The sequence below is a fragment of the Parasteatoda tepidariorum genome, chromosome 11, assembly GCF_982258835.1.
Source record: "Parasteatoda tepidariorum strain Cologne lab strain chromosome 11, Ptep-v5.0, whole genome shotgun sequence".
NCBI classification, from domain to species: Eukaryota; Metazoa; Arthropoda; class Arachnida; order Araneae; family Theridiidae; genus Parasteatoda; species Parasteatoda tepidariorum.
In genome coordinates this window covers 95772253-95797445 of record NC_141765.1, presented here as the reverse complement: position 1 = coordinate 95797445, position 25193 = coordinate 95772253, and the positions used below count along the sequence as shown (strand labels likewise).

Below are 25193 nucleotides of genomic sequence, written 5' to 3'. Positions count from 1 at the left end.
TCAAGTAAGTAAGAGTAAGTTGAGTATTAAGTATGAACTACCGCAATACCCAATCATATTGACAGCCATCTGATCTATTTAAACTTTTTTTCCATCATAAAAGACCACTTCACTCCTCCGATTCGTAAATTCTAAGGTATTTCTTTGCAATATGCTAAACGAGCATTTTCGTGTCATTTAACAATCTGAGTTTTCCTTGGTATTTTTAAATTAAATGTTTGGATTATTACTTAAACCGAGCGGCTTCTGCATGATAATTGCATTTAATTTTTATTTTGTGCAGGTGTCATCTCACCGAGACTAGCAAGCTTCTAGATTCGAATTTCTTGCTTTGCTGATTTCCCCCCCCCTTCAATACGCTATTTACTGCCATAGCTTTCAGGATTCCAGAGATAGCTATTTACTGCAGCCGTATAATATTCTGATTTTTTGAGATTCACTCAAGATCATTTCTTTAAAACCTAAAATTTCATTCAACTTTTTCCAAATTGTTTTTCAATGACTATGCCAATTTCACAAGAGTTTTAATAATATGGATGTCGCTAGGGGGTTAAAATTCGTCGTAAGACTTCCGGTTTACAACTTTTATCTTTTACGCCTAAGCTTGAAAAAAAAGCACCATTCATTATTATCATACTTGTAGTATTTTCAGTATAACACATTCTTTCAACTTAAGTGTCAATGAAACAAAATAACAAATTCGAGAAACTACTCAAGCCTGCTATAATACTACCTAAAAAATAACAAACGGTGCTATTTTACACAAACATAGTCAAATAAGGGATAACATTCACAGCACGGCTAACCTTACACATAGAGACATGATGGCTCTGGGGATAGAGCGTTCGCCTTTCAATGAGGTGAACCGGGTTCGAACCCCAGCGACAGCTGGTCGATACGAATCAGCATCCGGCTTGCACCGACCACAGAGCAGACGTGAAATATCCTCAGTGGTAGACAGATCATGGGTTTGAGTCCCTTTGCCGCCAGGATAACCGAGGGAGGTTCTCGTGATCTTCCTCTCAATGTAAAACAAATGCTGGTTAGTTTCATCAAAAAGTCCTCCACGAAGGCAAATTTCTCTAAATACTCGATCCAGGAGTTCCCTTGTCTTCTGGATTGGGTTCAAAATGACAAGGCTATGGAGTTGAACATTAGTAGTCGAAAACCGGAAAATTGGGTCGGCTGTTCAGCGACAGTTATAAAATAAAATTAAAATAATCTTGCCCTTTATTTATGCTATCATATTTTTTAAAATTTATTTTTGGCTCAAGACCTGTTTGAATTTATAAATTACAAAAAACTCTTATGAGTGGTAAAATTTACGCGTAAATTTAAACACAAATCGAAACAATAAAACTTCTTAGAAGCCTGTTTACACATCGTCTCGTAAGCGTAACATAAGCGGAGGGATACACCGGAAGTTTCCTAAATTTCTTCCGGTTTTAAAAAGCTTTTCATTGTTTATATTCAGTTAACCATCCATATGGAATAAACTTGTCATGTTAAGCAATTAGACGCTATATTTGCAAGCAGAAAATAAATTTGTATATTCAGCTATAACAGCGGTGTTTCGGTGACTTTCAGCTCGACTTTATACTTGTTTTCCAGCACCGTAAGACAGCGTTGAATAATGTCAAGAAAGGAGACAATTTTATTTAGCATTTGTAATAAATTTTTCCTACATAACTTCTGTTTATGAATATTTGTTACTTAACTATTGCTAATCAACGTTATTAAAAACACATCATCGCTGACTGATGAACATTTCAAAAACGTTTAACTTCTTTCACCTTTAGATTCATTATTATCCCTCGCAGAATTAGTATTGACAATATTTTAAGTTACGAGAGAACCATAACCAGTTAAGTTACGAAATCAGACACAAAAACGTTCATTTTTTTCCCGTCGAATTCGGATTCTTCGCGATCGAAAGTTTGGATCCCTTTATGTTAATTTAACTTTTGGCGCATATCGTTACATCTTGGGAAATTTTTAAGTGAATCGAAAACATTCCTCCTGATCCCGATCTCAGCTGCGACTGGGAGAGGTGGGCGCAAATCAGTTTTAAGAAGATCTTCATCGCCTGTGCCTCTAAATGCTGTCTTTTCCTTTATACACAGATCCCGTCTTGGAAAGTGATTTAGTTTAGGTCTATGGAAGCTAACCTTCTTCTCTAGATAGAATTAAAAAAAAAACTTACTTCGAATTCTAGTTGTCAGAAAGTATTGGACCCATTTTGTTCGAACTTAATTTTTGTGATATAAACTGGTGACAACACTTGATGAGACATAGTTTCCTTTTACATTAAAAAAACTGAAAAGTAGAATGAAACCAAACCTGGCCAAAATATTGTTCGACATTTGACCAATATAACAGGAAAAATGTGCAAAATCTGTACCCTAAATAACGAAACTGGTCATTTGTACAGCAAAGAAGCAGACCGACACCCTGTCAGAGAAATGCATGTCTAATAGCGTGTATGATCACCTTTAACAGTTACACCACTCTCTCATTGGTTTTTCATATTGTTTACCTGGGTCCTTATCAGTCACTGTGGCAACCACACCCACTCATGCACCAAGGCAGACTTGAGCTCATAGCAATTGAACTTTGATTTGCGTCGCATATGTGTTCGATGGAATCCAGATCGGGGGACATCGCAGGGCACGTCAATAGTTGTATGTCATCCGGTTAGAGGTATTCGTTCCGAACTGAGCCCCATGTGTAGGATCGTTATCGTAGATAAAGTTGAAATTTGGTTCATATACTGTGCGGAAAAGTCTCACATGGGGGGGGGCAAGGATAGCGTTCATGCATCGTTGACCTGCACTTCTATCGAACACATGAAGGTCGATATGTCTGTCCAGACCAAGGCATACATCCCACTAGTTTATTTCAAAATTGTCGAGTCACATCTCCTTAATCTCCCTTGTTAGTAGCCCGAAAGCAGTGACATCGTTCCTATTTTTCATCCACTGCGCAGTTTATGTTCTTTATGTCTGAGAACTAAATTGATCCATGCCGAGACCTTTTGTCTAGAAGTTGTTGATCTAACACGCTGAATAGCGACTAACCCATGTCGTTTACTGATCATTTACTCACGGATTTTGAAATTCCAATAATATTTTATATGAGATTGCGACGCTTGAACTTCGAATTATCATTCCGACATATTTAATTTGAGGCATTCAATAATAATTCGACGTCGTTTACTGATTATTTTTAGTCAATTTTCTATAGTTTTTATCACGTTTATATTAACTTGCCTTCGTGTATGTCTGTTCGGATGGAATTTTGTAATCGATTTTAAACTAATTTCCCGACTAGCTACAGATTTCAAATTTGGCATATAGTTCAGAATTGGATGACAATGCATGAAAATGAAGAGAAAGAAGACATAAAAAGTAAAATAAAATTGAAATAAAGAAAAATTAATATTTTCACAATTGTCTTTGGTCGATTCGATTATTTCAAATTAGTGTCACATGTCAGTTGAGAAGTTTTGTGTGCAGTGAGTGAAAAGAGACCTTGGAAGTGAGTACAAAAAAAAATAATAATGATAATATTTTTAAAAACCACGTTTTTGTAGTGGAGAATAATAATTAAAAAATAAAAATTTGAAAAACGAAAAACGTCGGTCGCATGAAATACATAACAGTACATATACAAATTTTCTTACTCATGCACATGCACACCCACATACACGCATATACACAAACACATTCAGATACAATTACAGATTTACATACACATATTCTCATGGGCACACATACTCACACTAATAAAACATTACTGTTAAGTATTTCATGCGCCCCACATTTTTCGTTCTTCAAATTTTTATTTTTTAATTAATATTCTCCACTACAAAAACGTGGTTTTTAAAAATATTATTTTTTATTTTTATTTTCTTATTATAATAAAATTCTGAAATATCCTGTTATTACGTCATGCGAATAGGAAGTTGAATTATCACTTTTTGATATTGCTAATGAAGGTTTTAATACAAATTAAAATCTGTCACCATGCATTATTTATGAATTTATTCATCGCTTTTCGACCATTTTCATATGTTTTTTTTTCGAAATCTTATATTTGTATACGAGTTATATAGTTAGATATGAAGCAACTTATTAGCTTAGCAGGAATAAGAAAACATTTTAAATTTATCTTTTCATAAATTCGTATTTTTTCTGACTTTTCGAGCAATTTTTTTGTTAAAATAATAGCCACCTTCTCCTCACCTGGAACTTAGTATCAAATAGTCGTATTTTTAAGGCTTTCTCTTCACTCTTAAATAAAGGCAACAGCAGCAACCTGAAATTGCAAAAAAATAAATAAATTAATAACTAGAAATCAAATAGATCAAATCTAGAATTGTAATAAGTATTTACAAGAGCACAAGTTAGAAAATTCCCTAAAACAGGGAGAAGGAGAGTATCTTAAAAGAGATGAAGTTCTCAATAAATATTGATAAGAATTTTCTATTTTTGTCTGACAGGCTAACAAAAAATTAGGTGGGTCAACGATTTCCTATAAAAATTTAACGTTTGCACAGTGGGCCAGCATCCTAGGTTTCGTGGCCAAATTTAGTAATTCGATGAAATTTGTTTCAAAATTTAGGTGCCTTTATGTGCAGGTAAATTGAATTCATAGTTGAAATTTTGAAATACACTAAAAATGGCAAAAAAACAAAACAAAATGGCGGCTGAAATATGGCGAGCAAAAATAAAAAATAAATAATATAGTACGTTTAAATAATTAAATATAGCATTGAAAATATAATAATTTTCGTAATTTTATATTAAAAATGAAAAGTAAATTATATTTCCGAAGTAATATTACAAAAAAAGCAATTTTTACAACGGGTTAACGTTTTAGGGCATAACCCAAACTTGTGGCGCCAAGGACAAAAATACTGCTAAATTTTTTTTAGCCATTATATTTTTTTAGCCATGACATTTAACATTTGCCAAATTAAAATTTTGATAGTTTAATATGGACTAACGATGTTTCTTTGGAGGAAAATTTCAAACCTGACGGTTTTTGTTGTCAGAAATGACTTATATAGCTTGGTTTTGAAAAAATATTTTTTTACCTGTTTAAAGAAGCGATAATTTCAGATGGGTTAACGCAAAAGTGACTAACACGTGCCACGAATGACACGCGAAAGCAACAAAGTAAAAAGCAAAGTAAAGTAGCATTAAAATTTAAAAGAGTGTTTTTTTTAAAAAAATATTTTGAAACTTTTAAACTTTCTTTTTACTCTTTTTTAAAGACCCAATATCGTTTATCACGGATTAATGGACTTCTTAAAAGACTAAAACTGCTGGAAACTTCAGATTCATAACCGTGTATCTAACAAATGACCAATAGTTTTTTTTGCCTAATGGGCCAACGAAATATTCAGTGAGCTAGTTATTTTGATCAATAGACTAACATTTCGAAGCAAAGTTTAAAGTTTTGGTTTTTAGATTATATATTAATTGAAATTTCATTTTTACTACTTTTTCGAGGATAGTTAACAATGTTCAAAAATTTATTAACTTTCGAGTTAAAATTCCAGCTTGAAGTAATTTAATCAAAAACTAGATAACTGACTTTGGCCATATTTTAATGGTTGGAAAAACGGTTTGATGGGTTAACGATATCCCGTAATGGGGTTAACGTTTTGAGACATAATACATTCGTGATTTCCAGGTCAGAAATAAACTAAAACTGATTTTGGATGTAAAACATTTTAACAGTCAGGCAAATAGTATTTATTAATGGGAAAAAGTGCTTTTACGATTTACTATAAACTGGACTGACGTTTAGAGGTAAAGTTCAAAATTGTGGTTTCTAGGTCAAAGATTAACTTAGCCCTTCTGGCTGAATCCCGTCAAAATCAAGGTATAAGCTTTCGTCTCACATTTCTCGTGCCCGTGATATTTTCGGGATAGAGAGTGTTCAAAAGTAAAGCACCGAAATGGTTTAAACATATCAGTCTCTTGTGCCCCAAATTTTTTAAATTCTTTTCTTACATAGAAGATGGCTGCACCAGATTATTTTTAATGTAACAAGAGTTTATTTTAAACAAGAAGTCAGCACCATCCAAATATATGTATTTGCGATATATATTTCGTACACTTAGCCCAGCTACTTATGCTCTTTGTGAATACACGTGGTTTGTGCTCTGTGATAAAATACTGTTTAATATTGAGTACAATATGGAGTCAGAGTTGCATGGAGTTTTAAATTTCAAGCTAAGAAAAATCTCGAAAATCAAAAATGCATGCATAAATATTGTACTTACACCTTTTCTATGTATATAATTTTATTGAATAAGAAATAGGCGCTTTTATGACCGTTTTTTAACATAGTAAGATTGTTAAGGGATTTATTCCGACGTAACCATGTATTTATATGGGAGGTTTGGTAAAGAAAAGTTTAGATGGAATGAATATTTCCTACTCTAGCTTTTTTTTAAAAATTGGCCAGCTTGGTCTTCTTCAGAAAAGGCTATTTTTATTGTAAACCTCGTAACGAATGTTTACACTGGACAAATATTTTTAAGTCACAGGAACTTTCTGGTTGGATAATGGTTTGCTACTATGGGCTAACATTTCAAGACAAAGTTCAAGTTTTGATGGGCAAGTGGAGGTTATCTAATTTTTCTAATCTTTACTGAAATTTAAAACATTAATAAAATATTACCAGAAAATTTCTCTGTTCGTAAGGTATCATTCGAGATATTCTCAGAAATCCTCATAAAAGCAACGCAATTTTTAATGATTGTTAACCATTTGGGTAAAAGTTCTTAAATTAATGAAAATAAAAAAAAGATTGTTTACATCAAAATTCAAGTTTAAAGGAGTCCGATTGCTGAGTAATGAGAACTTCTTTTGTTGTAAGGGAGAGCCGATATGTGTTCTCTTCTTTATTAGATCAAAAGCTCGCTAGGAGTAATTACAAAGGTAAATTTTTTTTAAGGGTTGACTAGAGGAAAAGTTTAGCTGGATAACGATTTTCCTCTATGTGTTTACGCATCATAGATTGATTTTAAATGTTGCTTCAAATCAAAATTATTAATTCTCAAATTTAATCCATTTAATAGAAGTTGGATACAAACTGTTTTGGCCGTAACTTTGCTGGCGTTTGTAACAGCAAAAATGGTTGTTGGGTCAATAATTCCCTAATAACTGTTAATATTTGGAGTAAAAACACGTGGTTGTTTAGTCAAAACTTGGTGAAAACTTTTTTTGACCATATCGCTTTTGTTAGATATGGTTAAAATGGTTTTATTTTCAGTTTAAATTCAAACTTTTTTCTTCCTAATTCATAAAGCGGTCAAAAATTTTACAGGCAGAACTTTTCATAGTGTGTGCTTACAATTTATTACAAGAGGCTTACTTTTGACGTAAAGTTCAGTATTGTGTTTTCTAGGTCAGAATCTGGCTAAAACTTGTTTTGACTATAAACGTTTTTGCGTGATGGCCTACAAAAGACTGATGAAGCAAATAATCCACCAACGTTCACTTGCATTTCCTTCAAAGATTTATTAAAATATTTGTGCAACACATTTTAAGATGAACTTTATATCAAATTAACATAAAACCTCAAAAATCAGCCGAGACTATGTAATCTCAATTTTTATAAGTTACGCGCAATATTACTTTTATGAGCATAGAGCAGTTGTTTTGTTAATTTTTTAATAATATTTCATTTGATCCGTGAAGGCTCAAGGATTACATCAATCGCCTTCCAATGAGGTCAATCGGGTTCGAATCTCGGTGATGGCTGGTCGATACGAATTCCGCATCAGGCTTGCGCTGACCACAGTGCTAGCGTAAAATATCCTCAGACGGATCATGGGTTAGAGTCCCCTTGCCGTATGTTGTAAATATTGTACATATCTTTTCTATTCAATTTTTTATTTATTATTATAACATTTTAACTATACTTTCCTTTATTATTCAGTACCTGGAAATCAAAATTTTAATGGAGAACTAAGAAAAAAATAATTTTTTTATTAACCTTTTTTTCTCATTAATTTACTTTTCAAAATTTATTTATTCTCACTTTCTATATCCCATATAGTTTAAAAAAATTCTTGTTTAAACTATAATTGGTATTTCTGTATATTTGTAAACAAAATAATATTTCTGTATATTTATAAACAAAATTGTAACCTCCTTTCTTTTGAAATTCTAAATAATTGGTTGAGGTTGGCTGGAATAGTGGCCAGACGCGGATTATACGGGTAAGGGTTTTACTAACCTAGGTACTTATCCCAGTCTGGAAAGAAAGAAAGTCCCCTTGTCGTCAGGCTAACCGTAGGAGGTTTCCCTCTCTATTTAACACAAATGATTTAAGTTCCATCACAAGGATCACCAAAGGCAAAATTTCTCCCAATACTTGATTCAGAAGCTCCTTTGTCTTCCTTAGTGGGTTCAAAATTACAAGGCTACGGCGTTGAACATTGGTAGACGTAAACACAAAGTTGGGTCAGCTGTTCAACGATGGTTATAAATTGAAATAAAAAATGATTGCTAAAAGATCGATTAGTCTGAAAATAAATCCATATATGGTGCTTGATGTAAATCCTATCAAAGAAATATAAATTTTATATTCCTTTGCTGCCTGGCTCACCGTGGGAGGTTCTTGTGGTTTTCCTCTCCATGTAACGCAAACGCGGGTTAGTTCCATCAAAAAGTACTCCACTAATGCATATTCCTCCCAATACTTGATCCAAGTCTTCCCTTGTATTCTGGATTAGGTTCAAAATTCAAGGCTGCGGAGTTTAGCATTAATACTCGTAAACCCCCCCCCCCACAAATAAAAAAAAAATTGGGTCGGCAGTTCAACGGCTGTTATAAAATAAAATATTTCATTCATTAATTAAAATGTGCAGGACCAGTGTGTTTACCGATCACGAATATTTTCGTGACTTTTATTCTGCATTCGATGATTTTCAAGAATTTTTGGTGTAAATAATTTTTAAGATACAATTTCTCTAACGGATCTGATGTATCGAAAAATAATAATTAGTTCTTCTACAGAAATTGCGATCAATATATCCACTGTAAAAAGAGATTTTACTGAGGATGAATACGCCGGCTTGAAAAAAATCTGATTTTCGCAGTAGCTGTGACGTCAGGAGCTATAGCAGACGATGAGAATTCAGTCAAGTCCCAAGCACAAACTTTTTTTTAAATACAATTAATTTCTTTGTTAAAGGCGATTATTTCATTTTATACAGTGCCTGGTCAAAGTATTAGACGCACTATAAGATTCTACGTAAAACTATACAAGGTAAAACAAAGCTGTATACTATACAGCTATATTGTTTTTACGCGACTGAAACCTGTTGCAATTGTTGACGTTCGTGTATCAATTGGTGAAATTAGACGATATATAATATAAATTAGACGATCTATTAGATAAATATATATATATTACTTGTGGGCTGCGTCCCCTGCTCGTTAACGCTCGCCAACCCCCGAAAATTGCTACGCAATCTTATATGGTTTGCTTCGCTCGCTACTAACTTAGGTACATTGCAAATGCACAAAATTCTAAGAATTCAAAACAATCATTAACAACTAACCATATAACAACTTTTTTTTTAAAAAAAAATTACATCTTTTTAGCAAATACTAAGTCATTAAAATAAATTTGAATTCAAATAAATGACATGTAATTCGTTAAACCTATTAGAAATGTGCTATAATATAAAATCCTAAGATAAAATTTCTAAAACTGATATCTCTTTAAAAAAGGTTAAAATTTTGGCTGTAATTAAGTCTATTAAAAACTGAAATAAGTGAATTGCAATGAAAAAACCTGCATAAACAAATAAATTCTAGTAAAACAAATAAATTCGTGATATAAATAAAAAATCGTCAAATAAGTTCGTAATATATAAATTCGTGAAAAAAAGCGCTTTCGACAAAATACTAAAATAGAGATCTATTGACAAAGATTACTCACTTCTGCCTAGCTTATGCTCTCTGGTTACTTCAGTTTCCGTTTATAAAAGCGCTATGTGTTGAGCCATCTCAGCTAGATTTGGCATGTGACATTTTTAGCGGCAATCATGGGTCGATTTTCTAGCGTTGCCATTCGGGGAGTTGTAATGAGGCTTTTTTTGTCGCCGTGTAAGAGAAATATATATATAGATTTATTATATCAGGTAAGATATAATTATAATTTAATAATTAGACCAAATCACTAGACGCACTGTAGTATTTTGATAATGACATGTTTTGTACGAGTTTATAGGCAATACTTTTATATTTAAACATACATCATTCAGGAGATATTTTTATATTCTTCCTATTTGTATTCTTTTTTAACGTTCTGCATTACAATGTTAACCTGTTGAATACACGAACGTAAACAAGTGCAAACCGGTTTCAGTCGTGCAAAAACAAGAAAACTGTAGAGTATCACCTGCTAATTAAGATTTCACATATAATCTTATAGTGTCTCTATTAGTTTGGGCACGGACTGTATATCGCAAATCTTTGATGTAGTTGAAGAACAAAATTCGCCAACGAAAGAAAAAAATTTTTTTGCAGAGTTGAGTTGAATAAATAAGATGCAATGTTTATTTGGATTGAAAAAATTACATGCACTGCACATGAAAAATTCACAAAGTTTTTAAGTTTTACAGGATGGCGCGAAAGTCTGTAAGGATGGGATTCCATGTGTTAATGCCTCGTGTGATAAAAATGTCTTTTACATTATATTAAAAATAAACATTAAAGCGCAAATATTTTCTAATAGGCAAATTCTAGGCTGAATTACTTGCAAGTTTAATTGAGTATGACTTCAATATATAAATGATTTCATTTTATACATCGTAAATCTACAATTTAGTTAACGTGCAAAATTTATCAATGAAAAAAGGAAGTTTTCGCAGTGTTTTTTGTGTTGAATAAAGATGTAATGTTTATTTGGATTGTAAAAATCATATGCAATGCGTATATGAAATTCACAAAATTTTAAATACTGAAATAGGGTGCAAAAGTCTGTACGCATGTATCAAATTTGATTCCATCTGTTTATGTATAGTGTGATATAAATGTCTTATTTTAGATTATATTAAAAATGAACAATTAGGTGCAAATTCTGAGATGAATACTTGAAAATTCTCCTCTCATTTTTAGAATTCAAATTTTTGTGGATATTTCATCACCTCTTTATCAGGAAATAAATTTATTTTTTGATGTCTTGTGACGCAAACACAAACAAGTATTAAAGAGAACACTTTATTACGTTAAAAATTACTTGCAAAGTTTCCGAGATATGTAAAAACTACGGTGGGGGGAGGTTAATCAAACATAACTCCCTCCATGCTATGTAACTCCCTGTATCACACAGTGAAACATTTCGATATATTAATTGCAGAAACAACGTCCTTATTTTTTTTAAAGAAAAATTTTTTATCTATGCCAAAAGCGCAATAATAAATTTATAAATACATGACCTTGATTTTTAAAATAAACTAGAACACAATTTTGTCCGCATAAAGAGAATTAGCGCTTAGTTTTTTCATCTGCAGTGTTACACATGATCAACCACGTGGTAAATGATTAACTGATAGATATTTAAAAGATTGGAATTACCGCTCATTTGAAAAGAACTTCAATCATAGGTAGGCGAGTCATCCCCTCAAATAGTCTTTCCAACCTGTAAGAGGATATAAAACTATTTTAAGAAATAAAAATGTTGCATTTTTGTATTTGCATTAGAAATTAAAAATAATTCTTTTCAATCCATTTATTTATTATTATCTAATAGTGCCTTCCGTCCAATAAGTTGATCGGAAAAAAGTGTAAAATATATTAATTTTAATTATGATATTTTACACTTTTTCCGTTTGCTGCACTGTAATAAAAAAAAATTTCCGGAAAAAGATTGAGCTTATTTTTAGTTACAAAAAGCAATGTCATTAAAATAAACTATTTCAATAATTCATGAGTATCTGAACGAGTAGTTTTATCAAATAATGTACATAGGTAAACAAGTCTAGCCTTCAATGACATAATGTAAACTAGTTCCCCGATGTTAGGCGTGGTCCCTGTGTGTAAGGGAGAAAACAACGTTTAGGGGCACAGTAACAGAGGTTCTTGTTGTTGTTGCTAATGCCACTTGCCACAAGGGTAAGCCTGCTTGGTGAAACCGAGCAAATTTAAGGCAGAGTGTGCGTTTCTTGCTTTTCAGTGGCGCCATCTATGGCTAAGAATTAGACTTCTGCCACACCATACGTCGCACTCAAATATAGGGCGGACCCATTCATTCATCCGCAGATCGTAATTTTGACCTGAATCAGAGAATGATCGATCTCCAATCCTGTACCCCCAGAGGTACTGATTTGAACATGTAGGACTTTGTGACCCGGTAGATTTGCACCCTCCTCTCCTCTTAACCAATACTGGGAATAGTGAAGCATTGTGGGAAAGAAATTTTTTTTCTCTCTCGTTGGTTTGTTCTGTATTTTTACTTTACTGATAAACAGTACTGTACTATTAAGATTTTTCTTTGAATATGCATCTATATCACCCATGTTAATTAAGTGTACTAACACATTTTAACATTGAAATTTTAATAAAATATCTGTTGGAGATAGGCAGCGTACCCAACTATGCATGTAGAGTTGTCCAACAACCTGAATTACGAATCCATCCGCCTGATCACCGTTGCATCAATTAGCAGTTTTCCTTTCCTTTTGAAAATTCATCACAGATAAGAGAATCAAAGTAATGCACCCTCATTGGTCGGAAGTAGAGCGCTACAAGTAGCGAAACTACTGTAGTCGATACTTTTTTTTCGTTGTTTGTAGTGTAGCGTGTAGTGTGATACACAAAAACAGTAGTTTGTAGTGATTTCTGGCAACTAGTTTTAAAGTTTATTTCATAACCGTCGTTGAACAGCCGTCTCAATTTTTTGGGTTTTTTGAATTCTTGAGCCCAATCCAGAAGACAAGGGAACTCCTGAATCAAGTATTGGTAGAAATTTCCTTCGTGGGGGACTTTTTGGTGGAACTATACCGCATTTACGTTACATGACCACGAGAACCTCCCATTGTTAGCCTGATGGTAAGGGGACTCTAACCTATGATCCGTCTACCAATGAGGATATTTTACGCCAGCACTGTGGTTGGTGCAAGCCGGATGCGAAATTCGTATCAATCAGCCACAGCTGAGATTCCAACCCGGGACACAGCATTGGAAGGCGAAAGTTCTATCACTGAAAAAAAAATTTTTCGTCTGATGCTCCAGAGCAGCAAGTTCTTTTAAATTTTTATTTTGCAGCAGTTATTTTTTCATGTTCTTAATTTATTTCGTTCATTATTATTGGGAATCTTGTAAACAAAGGAATCATTGGAAATCGAAGCATTAAGATGGAGTCCTAGAACGTGAAGATCATTAAAGATATTCAGGGTGTTCCATTTTTTATTTTGTGCACTTGTACTTCATTTCTAGAGGGCAATCAAAATGCATTAATCCTTCAATCCCAAATATTAGATGATTTCTTATCATTTCCTTAATTAAATATTCACTGTCAAGAAGAAGAGTTTAAAGGTTAATAGAATAAATTCGTAAAAAGTGCTTTAGAATAAATAACTATGTCATGTAAAGATGAATTAACATTTCTTAATAATTTATCATGCTTAACTAAGTCAATTTTTTTTATTCAAAACCATTTTGGAACATTAGTGTGAATTATTCTCTCCGGTAAAATTGCCTTATCATTAAGAATTTCTTGAACTACAGATGTATCAATTTTTTAGAAGCATAAAATCATTCTGTTTGTGTCAGAGCCAGTCTTTCAATCGATCATTGAAAAGAGCTATAATATTTCAGCTTTTTAGTGTAAAATGTAATATTTTAGTCTGAGATCTTTTTCTTAAGGAAGTTTCCTTTATTTGATTTTATTATTAAATATTTTATCTGAAACTACTTTTTTTAATCATGCGTTTTAATATCTACTTGCATTAGTTTTTATTCACATTTTACATTGAGTAATTAATTAATTTTTTTTAAATACATTGTGGCATCTCATTAGATACTAAGCATTTAAAATGAATTGCTTCATTTGGAGGTAAGCATATATTTGTATCAATTCAATATTTGTATTTATACTTTGCATGTGATATTTACATTGGGCAACAAATTGATTTATTTAATAAATTAGACTTAAATGTACACGCATTGTTTTATTATTAGCCCCAAATTTTTGTACTTATTTTCTATTTTAAAAATTAAACGTAATTTTTATCATTGCCTATCAAAAATACATTTTTTTTCGCATTTTTTTTTGCATTAAACAAATTAAGCTATTATCCGATTAAAACTTTGTTCGCTTCAAAAAATATTCAAACAAGAAATAACAGTATACATGTTTCAAGAGCTCAAAGACAAGCACCCATTTTCAAGACTCCAGCAAATTAAATTGGTAGCAACAGGCATTGACAAATTTAAATCTTTGATCAAAACAGGTGAAGATTTCAGAATTAATAAAACATAAGAATTATTATCTTACCTGTATTTTGTTGTACTACGTTATACAGCTCAACTGACACCATAACTGTTTCCTATAAAAAAATAGTTGCTTTAATAAAATAATAGTTCCAAAACAATTGAAGTGCTCAAATCAAATCTATATAAAAGAATTTTTATACCATTTGCACATGGTATTAAAAACTCAATTATTTTCAATACACTACGACATTCAGGAACGAACTTAGGGTCTTAACGGCCCTCAATTAACTTCCTAACTCTTCCCTATTAGAGAAATAGTTACGTCAGTAGAACCATATTTTAAAAAAAGAAGTCTAAATTGTTGATCTCCAGATTTAAATACCTGAGATTTTTTATGAGATTACATCTAAGTGATTTTTATTTAGCAGGATTACGATGAAAAACCACATCCACTACCATTTATAACGATATATTGTAGCAAGTGTGGGAAGAATTCGAATTCTGCCGCATCACCAAAGATTCACAAATTGAACGTTTCTTAAAAAAAGTCTATTTATCAAGTAAAATTTGTTGATAAGCCTTTCAAACACAGGATGGATTTGTTTCTCACCTTGCATATCACCTTACCATTTAATTTATGTGTTATTTCTATTATTCGAGACAACTTTGTCACGATTAATAAAAGTAGCACATAAATTAAAAAAATTACATAAAAAGTAATAATAGGGTTCATTATTTGAAAAGTGTGTCAAGCGCTGACCAGTTTGAGCTTGGTATAAAAGATTCCCATCGTATGTTCGTTAATCTTGATTATGTTCCTTTATATACAGATGTCCCAAAACTCATGGTACTTACGTTAGGAGAGGATAGAACAGAACTAAACAGAACAGAACTGTAAATCCTAGTAGAATATATGGTTCGAACGTAAGTCGCAACTCACTAGAGCGAGCCTCCCAGCGATCCATAAGAAGGCTGTTCACAGTACTGTCATGCAGTCAAAAAAAATCAATTTTAGAATTTTATGCATTTGGAATCAATGTATGGTTATTAAGTAGAATCTTGCCATTATTATCATTACGGGAAACGTAAATGAGCTGAGATATTTCCTGCGTGCAAGATTCAGTTCTCGCGTTGATACGATGCACAATTTCGTCACCGTTACAGATGGCGTTCTTAGATACCTGCCACGTCCAGTATCCTGCATGTAACTTTAAAAAACCTCTAGCCGAGTTGTTGGGGTCTTCGTTAAAATATCCTTGCAACGGGAACTACATAGCATAGTAAACTTCTTATCGCCAGAACAATATATATCAGTTTTTTGGCATTCTATTTTAGCTTTCATAGCATTGAAAATAGAAAAAAACAGTTGTCTAACCACTTTTCTCGGAATCAATCGTTGTATTTTCAATTGCTCGGCAAAGAGCCGTCATGGCTCGGGGGGTAGAGCGTTCGCTTTTCAATGATGTGAACCGGGTTCGAATCCCAGCATTGGCTGATAGATATCAAAGCCTCATCCGCGTTGCACAGACCACAGTATTGACTTAAAAAATCCTCAGTGATAAACGGATCACGGGTTAGAGTCCCTTTGCCATCACGCTAACTGTGGGAGGTTTTCGTGGTTTTCCACTTCATGTAACGCAAATGCGGGTAAGTTTCATCAAAAAGCCGTCCACGAAGACACATTTCTGCCAATACTTGCTCCGGGAAATCCCTTATCTTCTGGATTGAATTCAAAATTAAAAGGCTACTGAGTTGAACATTAGTAGTCGTGAACCCAAAAATTGGGTTGGCTGTTCAATGTCGGTTATAAAATTGCATGACAGAGTAACTGTTTTTAATTGCTCTGTGGATCTCCGATCAGATGACTCGAATTAGGAGAAGGCAGATATTACATGTACTTAACTGCAGACGACATTGCAAGAGAAGCTCTAAGATCTGTAACGGACCCAATTGTGCATCGTATCAGTGCGAGGACTGAATATAGCACGAGGCAAATGTCTCAGGCCGTTTATGTTTCCCGCAATACGTTGTGGCGAATACTACGAGATCAAGGAATACATCTCTACCATGCGCAGAGAGTTCAGGGCCTAGATTATCAGGCACTGATCAATTTTACCACGTGGTTTCTCCAGCAGATGTCTGTGGACCCCAAGTCGTTGTGCACAAGTATTGTTCACTGAGGAATGGACATTTACATGCTATGGTATTTCAAATATCTACAGCTATCATGATTGGGCAACTGAGAGCCCGCACATATTGCGTCCAAGTTTGTTCCAACAATGTTTTCAGGCTAAATGTTTGGCGGAATGCTGTACGATCATCTGATTGGGCCGTACCTACTGCAAACAGGCCTGGAGAGAGATTCATACCTTGTGTATTTGCGAGAGGTGTTAGCAGAACTATTTACTTGCGTTCCATTACAAATCAAACAACGCATGTGGTTTCAATACGACGGGACTCCTGATTATATTGTAGATGTGCGTAACGCCTTAGATATCATGTATTGGAGATGACGAGTAAGTCGTGGTGGTCCAATCAACTGGTTGATACCTGATTTGTCATTTGCGCACTTTTTTTTCTAGCGTCATAAGAAGTGAGCCTCATCTACGACGATGGTCCCATGGATTTTGTTGAAGTCCTTGTTTCCTCTGATATCAGTAGCTGCTGACACCACAAGAGAAATGCATACCCAAGTCTAAATTCTTGATGGTTCCATCAAATTTTTTTGATGGTTTTTGTTGGTTTCAGTGCGACTCATGATGGTTACCATCATCCAATATTTTTTATTATGTGTTCATGGTTTTTGATATGCCCACAAGCTTCCATCAATCCATGATGAAAAATGCTACTTAAATTTATGATGGTGAACCATCAAGAGAAGTTTTACTCTCATGAAACAACAATCCATGATGATCCTCGATGGTTCCAACTGTACATTTTCAGGATGGGAATTCTTGTTGGTTCTCAGGAATCAAACCAATTTATGTTTTTTAATATTGGACCATCATAAATTAATCTGAATTCCTACATTGGGATGATAGTGGTCGCTCTAGCATTTGATTTTTAAGATACTATGATGGAAATTCGTGCTGGTTCAACCTGAACAAACGATCCAAACAAGTTGTTATTCTTATGTTGGATCATCATAAATCAGTCACATTGAGGTGATGGTTACTTATGTTAGTTACCATAAAAAGTATAATGTTTCATGATAGAATTATTGATCATCAACACAAAGGCAATGTTAGTGCATCAATGAAAAACTATCAAAAATGTTGACTTAGGTGGTGTTTTCGCTAATCCCTGCGTTAATGTTGTCGGTTGCAAGTTAGAGCAGTTCTCATGATGGGGGTCTTACCGTTTAATTTCATTTTGTTAAGAATACTTTTCTTTATTTTATAGGTTTTTTACCATTCCAGTCTCTGCCTACCTTGTTTCCCATCCTTTCGTGACACAACATGTTTCGTTCTCTAGCGATTTACGATCAAGGATTGTAGGGTGATTCGTGTTTGTATAGTTGTGTTCTATCACCTTCTTACCTATAACCCTCACATTGTATACACATGCGTAATATAAAAAAATAATCGGACTTTTCACACCGACTCCCTGGAAAGCAATGTTTATTTTTGGTTGCCTTTTGGTTATTTCAATGCAGTTTAAGAAATTTCAGCATTTTGAATATGATGTTATGATACGCGAGTTTTGAATTATCACTTTTTTCACACACTCAAAGCGCGACAGTTTCATTGAAAAACCCACTTTTTTTGTATCTATTTTTGGTCATTTTCAAAAATAGGTACAAAAAATAGGTTCAAGGTCAAAATATCACATTTAATAAATCACTTTTTTTTTACCCACAATGCACCGATTTCATCCTCGACGCTTTCATATTTCCTTAGCAGCACATCTTGATTGTTTTTGTCCATTCTGTTTCGTTTCATTTCCGATATTTTGATGTATGATTGGATATTATTACGAGACGCAATTTGGAATTTGAGTGTTTGCTTTTTCCGTCATTTCCAGATAATTTTTCGAAATTTGATATTTATATATAAATTTGATAAATTAAGGGGCAAATTATTAATTTGGCAACAGTTTTTCTTAAATAAATATTTTTATAAAGTTGCAATTTTTTTTAAAAATTGTCACTTTTGAGCTAATTTTTTTAAAAAAAATAATAGCTATAATCGCCTTACTTCGAACTTAGTAGCAAATAGTCCTATTTTAGTTGCTATCAGTATCTTCCCTCTTACAAAACTAAAGGCCAAAACCTGGAATAGCAAAGGAAATAGTTAGAAATCAAATATTGTAATAAGTATTTCAAAGCGCACAATTTTAGAAATTCCCTAAAGAAATTGAGAAAGAGGATAACTCGAAAGAGATATAGATTAAGTTCTCACTATATTTTGATTAGAATTTTCGATTTTTGTCTGACAGGCTAACAAAAATTGGGTGGGTTAACGATTTCCTATAAAAGTCTAACGTCAGCAGGGAAAATTCTAATTCTTAGTTTTTTGATTAAAAATTAGTTTAAACTATTTCCATTTTTTTGCGGTATGGAATAACTATGAAGAAACAAAGAGCAATTGTTTAGAGGAAAATTTTAATAGTGTTTTCCAGGTAAAAAAATAAAGATTAAACTTTATTTGGCCATAATTACTTTTTGGTGGAAAAGTTAACGATTTTTTTAGGGGGGGGGGAACAAAATTCAGACAAGTCTTTTTACTTGCTTTGTAGCCTATCTTGGTGGATGTTTCAACGCAGGATTAAAAATTTTTTTATGGGTTAAGGTTTAGAGGGTCGAATTCGAGCTTGTTTGCAGTTTATAAAGTAGCTAATATTTGTCTTAAGCATTATTTTTTAGAAGGTGGGGTAACGATTTCCGAGCATGGATCAACAGCGGTAGAATGGAAATGTTTCGTTTTTTGGTAATATTTCAGACAACTTGCGTCGTTGTAAAGTTTAAGTAGGCTAAAGATTTTCTAAATTGGGTGTATAATACGGTACTGGTTTAATATTTTAAATTTAAAAAAAATGCTTAGATTAATCAAATGTGTACAAAATGCTGGTTTGGCCATTATTGTTTTTGAATAGGTTATCTACCGTGGACATTTACTGTCTTAATATTGACCAAACTTTAAAGGCAATATTAAAAGTTTCAGTTTTTAATCAATAATTAGCTAAAACTTATTTTAGTTTTGAAAAGTTTTGGTGATCGAAAGTGATCACGATTTCCTACAATAGGCTAACGTTTTGAGACACAAACTCTAACTTCTGATTTTTGTTGTTATTGAAAACCAGTTTTTGACGTAGCTTTCTTTTTTTTTGGGGGGGGGGAAGAGGGTTGGCTGACTCTTTAGTGGGTAAACATGAGAGGCTCAATAGGTTAATAATTGTAAATTAAATTTGTAAATGTGGTTGAAAAATTAGCTGTGTTAATTCGGTGACGAAACAATTTTGTGCACAAACATGGGATTACGGAATGGTACAACGAGGAGAAAATTTAGCTTTCTTTCAAAGTGTCATATTTTTTTTTAAAGAAACTAAAAGCTATTTTGGCTCTAATTTTTATTCTGGTGGAAGATTTTTTATTTTTTTTATTTTTATTTTTAAAGCAATTTTATACAACGGGCTAACGTCTTAGGGCATAACTCAAACTTGTGGCGTCGTAGATAAAAATTCTGTAAAATTTTTTTAGGCATAATATTTTTTGGCGAATGGGCCGAATTAAAATTTTGGAGAAACGGTTTGATGGGTTAACGATATCCTATACTAAGCTTAACATTTTGAGTCATAATTCATGCGTGATTTCTGGGTCAAAAATGAGCTAAAACTGATTTTGGATATAAAACTTTTTAGCGGTCAGGCAAACGGTATTTTTTAATGGGATAACGTGCTTTTACGATTTACTATAAAATGGACTGATCTTTAGACCAAACTGACCTTTTGACCAAAATCCAAACTTGTGGTTTCTAGGTCAAAGTCCCTTCCCCCTCTTTCCCGTCAAAATCATGGGGTGAGCTTTCGTCTCCCATTTCTCGTGCCCGTGATACTTCCGGGATAGAGCGTTCAAAAGTAAAGCACTAAAAAGGTTTAAACATATCCGTCTGTTGTGCCCGAATTTTTTTAAATTCTTTTATTACACACAAGATGGCTGCACCAGATTATCTTCAATGTAACAGCTTATTTTAAACGTGATTTCAGCACTAACCATATATATGTATTTCGTTCACTTAGCTCCTGCATCTGATTGATTAAAAAAGGAAAACACGTAAAAAGATGACATACAGGATTGTGTAGATTTTCTTTTGTTGTTAGGTATAGTTCCAGATGCCGATGTGTAATATGTTCTCTGGTTTATTTGATCAAAAGTTCTCTAGAACTTGTTACAACCGTAACTTTTTTCTAAGGGTTAACTGAGGAAAAAGTTTAGCTGGATAAAGATTTTCCTCGGTGTGCTTACATATCGCAGAATGTAACACGTGGTTGTTTGGTCGAAAATGAGTGAAAACCTTTTATGACCTTCTCTTTTTGTTAGATATAGTCAAAACGGTTTGATTTTGAGTTCAAATTCAAACTTTTATCTTTCTAAATCATAAAGCGGTCAAAACATGTACAGACCGAAATTTTTGTAGCGTGTGCTAACAATTTCTCTCTTGTGTTTTCTAGAATTTAGCTAACACTTGTTTTGACTATAACCATTATTTTGAACGATGGCCAACAAAAAGCTGATGAAGCAAAAAACCCACCAACGTTCATCTGCTTCCTTTAAAGATTTTATAAAATATTTTTGCAACATATTTTAAGACGAACTTTATATGAAATTAACATAATACCTTAAAAAATCAGCCGAGACAATGTAATCTCAATTTTTATAAGTTGCGCGTAATATAACTTTTTAGTGCATAAAAAAGTTGCTTTTTAAAAATTTTCATAATACTTTATTTCAGCCGTGATGGCTTAGGGGATTGAGCGATCGCCTTCCAATGAGGTAAATCGGGTTCGAATCCCAGCGACAACTGGTCGATACGAATTCCGCATCCGGCTTGCGCAGACCGGTTAGTTTGCACCGATATTTTATGCCGCAGTGCTGGCGTAAATTATCTTCGGTGGTAGTCGGATCATGGGTTAGAGTCCCCCTGCCGTCAAGCTAACCGTGGGAGCTTTTCGTGTTTTTCCTCCCCATGTAACGTACATGCGAGTTAGTTCCATCAAAAAGACCTCCATGAAGGCAAATTTCTCCCAATACTTGATCCAGGAGTTCCTTTGTCTTCTGGATTGTGTTCAAAATTACAAGGCTACGAAGCTGAGCATTAGCAGACGTAAAGTTAAAATTAGGTCTGCTGTTCAAAGAAGGTTATAAAGTGAAATAAAAAATATTGCTAAAGGATCGATTATTCTGAAATTAAATCGCTATATGGTATTTGATATAAATTTCATTAAGGAAATATAAATGTTATATCAGTCAGGCTAACCGTGAGAGGTTTTCTTGGATTTCCTCTCAATGTAACGCAAATGCTGGTTAGTTTCACCAAAAAAGCCCTCCAAGATAGTACATTTGCTCCCAATACTTTATACAGGAGTTCCCTTGTCTTCTGTATTAGTTTCAAAATTACAAGGCTACGGAGTTGAATATTAGTAGTTGTAACCCCCCCCCCCATAAAAAAAAGAAAAAAAAACTGGTCGGCTGTTCAACAACGGTTATAAGTTATTAATTAAAATGTGCAGGACCATCCTCTCAAATCTGTAATTTAGTTTCAGAACAAAATTTACCAATGAAAAGAAAAAGTTTTTGAAGTGTTGCTTGTGTTGAATAAATAAGATGTAATGCTTATTTGGAGAGTCATATGCACTACGATAAAAAGTTCTCAAACTTACCGATCACGAATATTTTCGTGACTTTTACCTCACATTCGATGATTTTCAAGGATATTTGGAGTAAATAATTTCCAAGATTCAATTTCTCTAACGGATCTGATGTATCGAATAATAATAATTAGTTTTTATAAAGAGGTTGCAATTAATATATCCACTGTAAAAGAGATTTTTGCTTGTTACGCAAGAAAGTCTGAGGACGGATACAGCAACGCCTGCTTTTTCTCCATAGCTGTGACGTCGGAACTATAGGAGGCGATGAGGGTCGGGCTTTACTACTCAATCCTTCCAGAATTCTGCTAATTCCCTAGCACAATCTTTCTTTTTAATACAATGAATTGCCTTGATAAATTTGGTTATTCTTTTTATTTCATTTTATCAATCTCAAATCTGTAATTTAGTTTCAGAACAAAATTTACCAATGAAAAGAAAAAGTTTTTGAAGTGTTGCTTGTGTTGAATAAATAAGATGTAATGCTTATTTGGAGAGTCATATGCACTACGATAAAAAGTTCTCAAACTTTTAAGTATTGAAGTATGGTGCAAAAGTCTGTACGCATGCATCAAATTTGATTAAATTTGTTAATGTCTCGTGTGATAAAAATTTCTTTTTATATTACATTCAAAATAAGCAGTTAAGGTGACAAGGAACTTTCAAATAAGCAAAAATTTGCCAAGAAAATTTATTTTTCACTTTTTATATTTTCGAAACCTAGGCATTTAACTGAACATTAGAAAAAAAAAATCTTGAATTAGAGCAAAATTGACGAAGTCATGGCCATTTCTGGTTTGACCACGCCCCTTTGGCGCCTTGCAATGAAAAAGTAGTAAAAGTCATTTTTCTCAAAATGTCTTTTTTACAAATTTCAAACTCCTCCAGCGAAATGAATTTTTATTCTATTAACCTGAGAATTTGATGCTATACATTTATGAATATTATTAACATTTCGTTGGAAAAGTTTCTTGAATTAAGTAAATAGTATTATTTTTATACATGATATTTTATAGCGGTAAGATGATTTTTTTTTAAAAATGATGTTCTTTTTATTGCTTTTTTTCTGTTATTTGTTTCAATAATAAAATTAAAAAAAAGTACTCCCAACAATTTTTTATATTACCTAATATGTAATATTTTAAAGGAATTTTGTCATTTTAACAAAATTTCAGACGTGTTTTTTTTTTAATTTCGGAAATTTTGAAATATTTTTTTGAAATTTTGTATATAAATTGTTTTTACAATATAGATATATACTGAGAATTTCAATATACTAAAAATTTCAAATTCCCTTGAGAATTTCTAAAAATTTTTTTGAAAGTCCATTGTCGCTTTAAGTGCAGATATTTTCTAATATGCAAATTCTGGGCAAAATACTTGTGAATTTTCCTCTCATTTTTAGCATTCAAACTTTCGTGAATATTTCATTACTCCTTTATCAGGAAATTAAAAAAAAAATTGTTATCTTATGACCTTACACCAACATGTTTAAAAGAAAACACTTTATTATGTTAAAAATTACTTCCGAGATATGTTAACACTACCGAGGGTGAGGGTTACTAAACGTAACTCCCTCTATGCTATGTAACTCCCTGTACTATCACTATAACACAGTTAAAAATTTCGATATACTACTTGCAAAAATTACGTCCTTATTTCTTAAAGAAAAATCTTTTATCCTCGACAAAAATGCAAATAATAATTTTAGAAATATATGTCGTTGATTTTTTAGATGAATTAAAACTCAATTTTGTCTGTAAAAAGAAAAGTACCGCGTAGTTTTTCATCAACAGTGTCACACGATCAACCAAGTGGTAAATGATAAACTAATGGTTATTTAAGGAGCTAAGAATATTGGAATTACCGCTCATTTAGAAAGAACTCCAATCATTGGTATGTGTGGACATGGAATCATCCTCTCATATAGTCTTTCTAAACTTCTGTTGATAACCTGTAAAAAAATTAAAAACTATTTAAAAAAAATAAAAATGTTGATTTTTTTTCTCTTTTTTGCATTAGAAATTAAAAATAATTTTTTAAAATCCATTTATTTATTATTATATAAAAGTATCTTCCGTCCAATAAGTCAATTGGTAAAAGTGTAAAGTATCACAATAAATTTAAAAAAAACATTTAGGGAAAAGATTGAGTTCATTTTTAGTAATTTAAATTATATAAAACAATGTCATGAAAATAAACTATTTCAATAATCTGAACGAGTAGTTGTATCAAAGAATATACATAGGGAAAGAACTCTAGCTTTCATTGACATGATGTAAACAAGTTCCCCAATGTTAGGTGCCTTCTTGTGTATAAAGGAGAAAACAACATTTAGGGGTAGAGCAGCAGAGATTTTTGAAACGAGTTTGAACCATCCTCTCCTCTTAACCAATACTAGGAATATAGTTCACTCTTCAGGAGTTGACACTTGGCTCCACCATCTCGGAAGCAGAGTTCATTTCAGCGCGGGAGTAAGAAGAGAAGCATCTCCGTGCTTGAAATTGAGACAACCTTTAATGCAAGTCAAACACAAACAGTTAATTCTTTTTCAGTCACTTACTTCGCTTTATCATCTGCTATTACAGCTGTCGTTTCTCTAGCTAATTAAAATATATTTTAAATTTAAAAACTGCTGTTTTCACAGAAAAATGTCTCAAAAAAAGACAAACTATTCACTCAAAAGAGAGAAATATCGTTAAAATAATGGCGCGAAATATCAAATTTAGGAAATATTTAATGTTAAAAAAATGAACATGAAGTTTGAGAAATAAATATTTTTGCCGTAACGCGCCAAATAGCAACACTGAGCAGCGATGGTTCAGGGGATAGAGCGTTCGCCTTCCAATGAGGCGA

At 32.8% G+C, this 25193-nt stretch overlaps 1 long non-coding RNA gene across 1 annotated transcript in view; it reads right to left on the bottom strand.

Moving 5' to 3' along the window:
* The window catches only part of LOC147801928 (uncharacterized), a 107935-nt gene that overhangs the window by 6186 nt on the left and 76556 nt on the right, over window positions 1-25193 (bottom strand). The window contains exons 7-11 of the long non-coding RNA XR_015430296.1: window positions 24205-24291; window positions 18668-18742; window positions 14533-14584; window positions 11613-11676; window positions 4245-4317 (exon numbers count right to left, since the gene is read on the bottom strand). This is a non-coding gene — a long non-coding RNA (uncharacterized LOC147801928). The remainder of the gene's footprint in view (window positions 1-4244; window positions 4318-11612; window positions 11677-14532; window positions 14585-18667; window positions 18743-24204; window positions 24292-25193) is intronic.